Here is a 9,641-nt window from a genome sequence, read left to right as displayed (position 1 = left end):
ATGAGCCTGAAATAAATCCAGGAATAATGCGAGCACTAGGATTTGAATCCTGGTGGGTTGAGGATACCACTGTCCACCTAACCATCTCAACAACAGGTTGGTTCGCGATTTGATGATCTAATTAGTTGAACTAGTTAGTTGAGCTACTTTATTTAGGTATATTTTTAGTAAGTGCTTAGTTGAATTAATTAGTTGAACTAGTTAAATTAATAGAACTAATAAGTGTTTAATGTTTCACCTATGAATATAGGAATGTCGTCTGACGACGAACACGGTTTCATTATGTGCAAATACCGCGAAGACCAGCGCGGCCTGTGCGACAGAAATTTTCTAGTTGATGATAGGCGCTTTAGCATCAAGCTGGATGAGAACTTCGAAGTGGATACAGTAAGTCTTAACGACAAGTCTTTTTTCATAATTAAGCATGACTTATGCTTCATTTGCTTCAACTTATAATTTTAATTTTTCACTATTCTACTAGCGTATCCCCTGCCATGCAAGAATTTTTGTCTTGGATAAGATAGGTTTCAGTCCTAACAAAACTATGAAGGTAAAAAAAGTTTACTTGAAGACCGAGCATGGTTATACTTTCAATGTCAAATTATACAATGCAGACACATACACCTATTTTGAATGCAAAACTTGGCAAATACTATGCAAGGCTTATGCATTTGAGCCTGATATGGTTATCACCTTTGATATTCGTTCAGAAGATGATATTGAAGGTAATAGAGACATCTGGGTCGATGTGCAGACGCCTCCAGTTCTACCATTATGTGAGTTTCTCAACCATATTTATGTCTTCGATATCATTTATTCAAAAATAGTTGACAAGTAATTTTTATTGACAGCTTATTTCCATTCAAGCAGACATGTCCGACACTTGGTAGACAGGACCGTCCACTGTCCCGGGGCCGAACTAAACTGCGAGGAGACAAGTCATTATGTTTCATGGCTTGAGGATCTTGATGCTGTCAAGAGAAATTATTTTCCTGAATTTGAAAATCTTTGTACTCAAAACGTGCGATCAATAGTGATCGTATTGAACTACGGTCACATCTATTTAGGAAAGATGGTATGATTTTTACCATTTATCCTCAGTGCATCTTTTGCATACATTATTTTTCAAGCTAAACTTTCATTGCTAAGTATATTACTATACGATGTTCTTCAACATGAACTCCGGATGACAGTTGTGCCTTAGTGGATTGAGACTAAAGGTCGCATGTCAATGGTTAGCTTACGACTAAGTCATCCTACATTGCACATGAGTGCATTTAAGATTTCTAAAAGCGAGGAATGCTTAATAGTGAAAGATTGGAGAAAAATTGTTAACGATCGCAGAGAAGTACTAGGGGGCAGGAATCAGAAGCGCAACCCACGATTAGGAGACAGGTTCATCTGCATGCTCCAATATGATGAATCAGGAGAGCTATACATGTTCTATGCTATTTTACCTGAGAGAGAGCAGCAGGAGTGATTAGCTAGTTCATGCTCTTAGTACTTGTCCTCTCATGTCCGTGTTCTTCGTGCTGAACTTAATCTCAAAGAGTGATTTGCTTTGTGATGTTATGAACGCTTATAATATCATGACCATGTTGAACTCGATGATATCTTTGCTTCTGGTACAAGTGAATGTTTCTTCTTTAAGCTAGTGTTGGTGGTGATTAGATAGCGGTAATGACTATGATGATTAAATAGTGGTAATGACGACTATGATGATTTTTAGCTAGCTAGCATATACTGTTGTTGGTGATGATATGATGCAAGAGTTTTTATATTAATATGATGATGATGTTGATGAGTTATTATATCATTTATGAAATAAACCGCAGATTAGTTTCAACTAGATGGATCCTAGCTAAGTGATCAAGTATATGCCATATCCATATTAATTGATCACTAGGTGATCAATTAATATGGATATGGCATATACTTGATCACTTAGCTGCCAGGATCCACATGCATCCAGAAGAAACTAATCTGCGGTACTTTCACCTAATGATTTAACAACTCATTATAATGTAATACAATCACTAAATTAAATTGAAAACATAAAATTTAAAGAAAAATAAAAAATAAAACAAAACACCCCAAACATTTATTACCGGTTGGTGTTATCAACCGGTACTAATGATCTACCCGCACCCGGGGCCAAGCTCGTGCCACGTGGTGGCACTTTAGCGCCGGTTCGTGCCGAACCGGTACTAAGGGGGGGGGCTTTAGTCCCCACTATTTAGTGCCGGTTGTAGAACCGGCACTAAAGGCCCTTACGAACCGGCGCTAAAGCCCGGTTCTGCACTAGTGGTTGTATATGCATAGTTTTATAGCCGGATATCTATCCATAGTTGTGTAACCGGATATGCATTGTTGACAATGTTTTATTTTGTAGCCTTCTCATGTGTGTACGGTGTTCAAGAAGTTGGAGAAGAAAAACTTCACTATCATGCATTGTTGGTTGAAATTGAATGGGCAGCCGAATTGAAACCTATTCATAGACAAGATCTCCGCCCAAGCCACCAAGGAAGAAACCAATGACCCAACCAAGCCAACAAAAGAACCGTTCAAGAAGGTTAGGAGAGAGTTCCGGGGAAAGAAGTGGAAGGAGGAGAGGGCGAAGCGAGAATGTGCGGCGGCCAAGATGACGGAGAGGTTTGAGGATATCTTGTCGAAGAAGGTGGAGGCATACATCAAGCGCTCTAACATCAAGGAGAAAAAAATGTGGAGAGGTTCAAATTGTTGATGGAGGCGACTGAGAACAAGCTCAAGCTCGAAGAGAAGAAGGTCATGCTCGAAGAGAAGATGGTCATGCTCGAAGAGAAGGTGATGCTCAAAGAAAAGAAGGTGAAGATCGCAGCCGATCCAGAGGACGCCAAGATGTTGTCCTTGAATTTGGAGGCTTTGAATGCCGACGCAAAAATGATTGTGCAAACCGTCTGCTACAAGATGTTGCAGCGGCATAACGATGAGTTGGAGGCGGCGGACAAGGAGAAGGAGGCGGAGGCGGAGAAGGAAGCGGAGGCGGAGGCTGCCTAGGCGGTGACGGTGACACCTTGAATGTGGAGTTTCGGACTATAGTCCGGCAACGCTGAAAATAAATAAAAAATTGCACGGGCTGTCAGACTGATATTCTTTTGTGATGGGGCATGTAAAAACTAAGCATACCTGCCTCTTTTTTATTGTGATCTGACATGTGATTCGTTGATGGTGTGATCCAACGATCGGAATTTATTTGAATTTTAAACTATCCTTTACTGACGAATATATACATAATAACTTTAGATAGCCGGCTTTCGTGACAATGTAGTGGTTCCCATTCCGCGGACGGATTCAAGAGCCAAATTGCTCTAATGCCACGGTCCACAGCTGCTACCATATCCTCCGTTGGCACGCATTTGTCAATACTTCACACTTAGAGCATATCCAGCCGTTCGCCCCCCAGGACGCATAAAAATCGCCCTCTGGGGGCGAGCCGGCGATACAATCGGCGCTGGGGGCGATTTCGTGCCCAGTCGTCGCCCCCAGGCGCCAAAATTGGCCCACTTTTCAGCCCCATTTCGGCGAATAAAGGCCCCATATGGGCGACAAAAGGCCTATATTCGGCGTGGTTCACCGTTGTTCGGCGTTCAATTATGCACATAATTTTTTTTATCACATATTTCATCACAGAAATATCAAATACTTCAAAAAAATAATACAACAACAAATAGTTCAATACAAATTATATAGTTCAACAAATAAAAACTCATATTTCATCACACGTCGCGCCCGGCGTCGCCCTTAAGCCTCCATAGATGCTCTATCAGATCTTGCTGCAGTTGATGATGCACCTGTGGGTCTCGGATCTCCTGACGCATACTGAGATAGGCGGTCCAGGTTGCCGGTAGCTGGTGATCAACTTCGGCTAGAGGACCCTGCCTGTAGTATGGTTCAGTGTCAAACACTGGGTCTTCTTGCTCGCTCTCGATGATCATGTTGTGCAAGATAACACAACAAGTCATAATCTCCCACATTTGATCTTTCGACCAGGTCTGAGAAGGGAATCGGACAATAGCAGATTGGAGCACACCAAATTCCCGCTCGACATCCTTCCTGCAAGCCTCCTGAACCTTCACAAACCAGGCGTTCTTGCCTCCTGGCACAGGGTTAGAGGTCATCTTCACAAATGTCGACCATCTCAGATAGATGCCATCAGCTAGATAGTACCCTTTGTTGTAGTGCCGCCCATTGATCTCGAAGTTCACCGAAGGAGAATGTGTTGGGGATCGTAGCAGAAATTCAAAATTTTCTACGCATCACCAAGATCAATCTATGGAGTAATCTAGCAACGAGGGGAAGGAGAGTGCATCTACATACCCTTGTAGATCGCTAAGCGGAAGCGTTCAAGTGAACGGGGTTGATGGAGTCATACTCGTTGTGATCCAAATCACCGATGATCCTAGTGCCGAACGGACGGCACCTCCGTGTTCAACACACGTACAACCCGGTGACGTCTCCTATGCCTTGATCCAGCAAGGGGAGAAGGAGAGGTTGGGGAAGACTCCATCCAGCAGCAGCACGACGGCGTGGTGGTGGTGGAGGAGCGTGGTACTCCAACAGGGCTTCGCCAAGCACCGCAAGAGACGAGGAGGGAGAGGGGTAGGGCTACGCCAAGAAGGAGATGTTCTCGTGTGTATGGTAGCCCAAAACCCCCACTATATATAGGGGAAAGGGAGGGGCTAAGCCCCCACCTAGGTTTCCACCCCTAGGGGTGGCGGCCAGCCCTAGATCCCATCTAGGGGGCGGCCAAGGGGGGAGAAAGGGGGGGCGCACCACTAGGTGGGCCTTAGGCCCATCTGAGCCTAGGGTTTCCCCCTTTTCCCTTCTCTCTTTGCCTTGGGCCCTGGTGGGGGGGGGGGGGCGCACCAGCCCACCTGGGGCTGGTCCCCCTTCACACTTGGCCCACGCAGCCCTCTGGGGCAGGTAGCCCCACCCGGTGGACCCCCGGGACCTTCCCGGTGGTCCTGGTACGTTACCGATAGCACCCGAAACTTTTCCGGTGACCAAAACAGGACTTCCCATATATAAATCTTTACCTCCGGACCATTCCGGAACTCCTCGTGATGTCCGGGATCTCATCCGGGACTCCGAAAAACATTCGGTAACCACGTATATCTATTCCCTATAACCCTAGCGTCATCGAACCTTAAGTGTGTAGACCCTACGGGTTCGGGAACCATGCAGACATGACCGAGACAACTCTCCGGTCAATAACCAACAGCGGGATCTGGATACCCATGTTGGCTCCCACATGTTCCACGATGATCTCATCGGATGAACCATGATGTCAAGGACTTAATCAATCCCGTATACAATTCCCTTTGTCTAGCGGTACGATACTTGCCCGAGATTCGATCGTCGGTATCCCGATACCTTGTTCAATCTCGTTACCGGCAAGTCTCTTTACTCGTTCCGTAACACATCATCCCGTGATCAACTCCTTGGTCACATTGTGCACATTATGATGATGTCCTACCGAGTGGGCCCAGAGATACCTCTTCGTTTACACAGAGTGACAAATCCCAGTCTCGATTCGTGCCAACCCAACAGACACTTTCGGAGATACCTGTAGTGAACCTTTATAGCCACCCAGTTACGTTGTGACGTTTGGTACACCCAAAGCATTCCTACGGTATCCGGGAGTTGCACAATCTCATGGTCTAAGGAAATGATACTTGACATTAGAAAAACTTTAGCATACGAACTACACGATCTTTGTGCTATGCTTAGGATTGGGTCTTGTCCATCACATCATTCTCCTAATGATGTGATCCCGTTATCAACGACATCCAATGTCCATGGTCAGGAAACCGTAACCATCTATTGATCAACGAGCTAGTCAACTAGAGGCTTACTAGGGACATGGTGTTGTCTATGTATCCACACATGTATCTGAGTTTCCTATCAATACAATTCTAGCATGGATAATAAACGATTATCATGAACAAGAAAATATAATAATAACCAATTTATTATTGCCTCTAGGGCATATTTCCAACAGTCTCCCACTTGCACTAGAGTCAATAATCTAGTTCACATCACCATGTGATTAACACTCACAGGTCACATCGCCATGTGACCAACATCCAAGAGTCTACTAGACTCAATGATCTAGTTCACATCACTATGTGATAAACACTCAAAGAGTTCTGGGTTTGATCATGTTATGCTTGTGAGAGAGGTTGCAGTCAATGGGTCTTGCCATATTCAGATCCCTATGTATTTCGCAAAACTTTATATCGTAGATGCTGCTACCACGTTCCACTTGGAGCTATTCCAAATTGTTGCTCCATTACACGTATCCTGTATCTCTACTCGGAGCTATCCGGATAGGTGTTAAGCTTGCATAGACGTAACTCTTTACGTCGAACTCTTTATCACCTCCATAACCGAGAAACATTTCCTTATTCCTCTAAGGACAATTTTGACCGTTATCTGGTGATCTACTCCTAGATCACCTTTGTACCCTCTTGCCAGACATGTGGCAAGGCACACATCAGGTGCGGTACTCAGCATGGCATACCGTATAGAGCCTATGACAAGAGCATAGGGGACGACCTTCGTCCTTCCTCTTTCTTCTGCCGTGGTCAATCTTTGAGTCTTACCCAACTTCAGACCTTACAACTCAGGTAAGAACTATTGGGGAACGTAGTAATTTCAAAAAATTTCCTACGCACACGCAAGATCATGGTGATGCATAGCAACGAGGGGAGAGTGTGATCTACGTACCCTTGTAGACCGACAGCGGAAGCGTTAGCACAACGCGGTTGATGTAGTCGTACGTCTTCACGGCCCGACCGATCAAGCACTAAAACTACGGCACCTCCGAGTTCTAGCACACGTTCAGCTCAATGACGATCCCCGGACTCCGATCCAGCAAAGTGTCGGGGAAGAGTTCCGTCAGCATGACGACGTGGTGACGATCTTGATGTACTACCGTCGCAGGGCTTTGCCTAAGCACCGCTACAATATTATCTAGGATTATGGTGGAAGGGGGCACCGCACACGGCTAAGAATATGATCACGTGGATCAACCTGTGTGTCTAGGGGTGCCCCCTGCCCCCGTATATAAAGGAGCAAGGGGAGGAGGCCGGCCGGCCCCTATAGGCGCGCCAGGAGGAGTCCTCCTCCTAGTAGGAGTAGGACTCCTACTAGGAGGGGAAAAGAAGTGGGGAGGGAGAAGGAAAGGGGGGCGCCGCCCCCCTCTCCTAGTCCAATTCGGACCAAGGGGGGAGGAGGCGCACGACCCACCCTGGCGCCCTTCTCTCTCTCCACTAAGGCCCATATGGCCCATTACTACTCCCGGTAGGGTTCCGGTAACCCTCCGGCTCTTCGGTTTTCTCCGAAAACACCTGGAACACTTCTGGTGTCCGAATATAGCCGTCCAATATATCAATCTTTATGTCTCGACCATTTCAAGACTCCTCGTTATGTCCGTAATCACATCCGGGACTCCGAACTAACTTCGGTACATCAAAACTCATAAACTCATAATATAACTGTCATCGAAACCTTAAGCGTGCGGACCCTACGGGTTCAAGAACAATGTAGACATGACCGAGACATGTCTCCGGTCAATAACCAATAGCGGAACCTGGATGCTCATATTGGCTCCCACATATTCTACGAAGATCTTTATCGGTCAGACCGTATAGCAACATACGTTGTTCCCTTTGTCATCGGTATGTTACTTGCCCGAGATTCGATCGTCGGTATCTCAATACCTAGTTCAATCTCGTTACCGGAAAGTCTCTTTACTCGTTTCGTAATACATCATCTCGCAACTAACTCATTAGTTGTAATGCTTGCAAGGCTTATGTGATGTGCATTACCGAGAGGGCCCAGAGATACCTCTCCGACAATCGGAGTGACAAATCCTAATCTCGAAATACGCCAACCCAACATTTACCTTTGGAGACACCTGTAGAGCTCCTTTATAATCACCCAGTTACGTTGTGATGTTTGGTAGCACACAAAGTGTTCCTCCGGCAAACAGGAGTTGCATAATCTCATAGTCATAGGAACATGTATAAGTCATGAAGAAAGCAATAGCAACATACTAAATGATCGGGTGCTAAGCTAATTGAATGGGTCATGTCAATCACATCATTCTCCTAATGATGTGATCCCATTAATCAAATGACAACACATGTCTATGGTTAGGAAACTTAACCATCTTCGATTAACGAGCTAGTCAAGTAGAGGCATACTAGTGACATTTGGTTTGTCTATGTATTCACACAAGTATTATGTTTCCGGATAATACAATTCTAGCATGAATAATAAACTTTTATCATGATATAAGGAAATAAAATAATAACATTATTATTGCCTCTAGGGCATATTTCCTTCAGTCTCCCACTTGCACTAGAGTCAATAATCTAGATTACATAGTAATGATTCTAACACCCATGGAGCTTTGGTGCTGATCATGTTTTGCTCGTGGAAGAGGCTTAGTCAACGGGTCTGCTATATTCAGATCCGTATGTATCTTGCAAATCTCTATGTCTCCCACCTGGACTAGATCCTGGATGGAATTGAAGCGTCTCTTGATGTGCTTGGTTCTCTTGTGAAATCTGGATTCCTTTGCCAAGGCAATTGCACCAGTATTGTCACAAAAGATTTTCATTGGACCCGATGCACTAGGTATGACACCTAGATCGGATATGAACTCCTTCATCCAGACTCCTTCATTTGCTGCTTCCGAAGCAGCTATGTATTCCGCTTCACATGTAGATCCCGCCATAACGCTTTGTTTAGAACTGCACCAACTAACAGCTCCACCGTTTAATGTAAACACGTATCCGGTTTGCGATTTAGAATTGTCCGGATCAGTGTCAAAGCTTGCATCAACGCAACCATTTACGATGAGCTCTTTGTCACCTCCATATATGAGAAACATATCCTTAGTCCTTTTCAGGTATTTCAGGATGTTCTTGACCGCTGTCCAGTGATCCACTCCTGGATTACTTTGATACCTCCCTGCTAGACTTATAGCAAGACACACATCAGGTCTGGTACACAGCATTGCATACATGATAGTGCCTATGGCTGAAGCATAGGGAACATCTTTCATTTTCTCTCTATCTTCTGCATTGGTCGGGGATTGAGTCTTACTCAATTTCACACTTGTAACACAGGCAAGAATCCTTTCTTTGCTTGATCCATTTTGAACTTCTTCAAAACTTTGTCAAGGTATGTGCTTTGTGAAAGTCCAATTAAGCATCTTGATCTATCTCTATAGATCTTAATGCCCAATATGTAAGCAGCTTCACCGAGGTCTTTCATTGAAAAACTCTTATTCAAGTATCCCTTTATGCTATCCAGAAATTCTATATCATTTCCGATTAGTAATATGTCATCTACATATAATATCAGAAATGCTACAGAGCTCCCACTCACTTTCTTGTAAATACAGGCTTCTCCAAAAGTCTGTATAAAACCAAATGCTTTGATCACACTATCAAAGCGTTTATTCCAACTCCGAGAGGCTTGCACCAGTCCATAAATGGATCGCTGGAGCTTGCACACTTTGTTAGCTCCCTTTGGATCGACAAAACCTTCCGGTTGCATCATATACAACTCTTCTTGCAGAAATCCAT

Source organism: Triticum aestivum, chromosome 7A (assembly GCF_018294505.1).
Source record: "Triticum aestivum cultivar Chinese Spring chromosome 7A, IWGSC CS RefSeq v2.1, whole genome shotgun sequence".
Lineage (NCBI taxonomy): Eukaryota > Viridiplantae > Streptophyta > Magnoliopsida > Poales > Poaceae > Triticum > Triticum aestivum.
The sequence above is the reverse complement of the archived record's forward strand: the minus strand, read 5'-3'. Positions refer to the sequence as shown.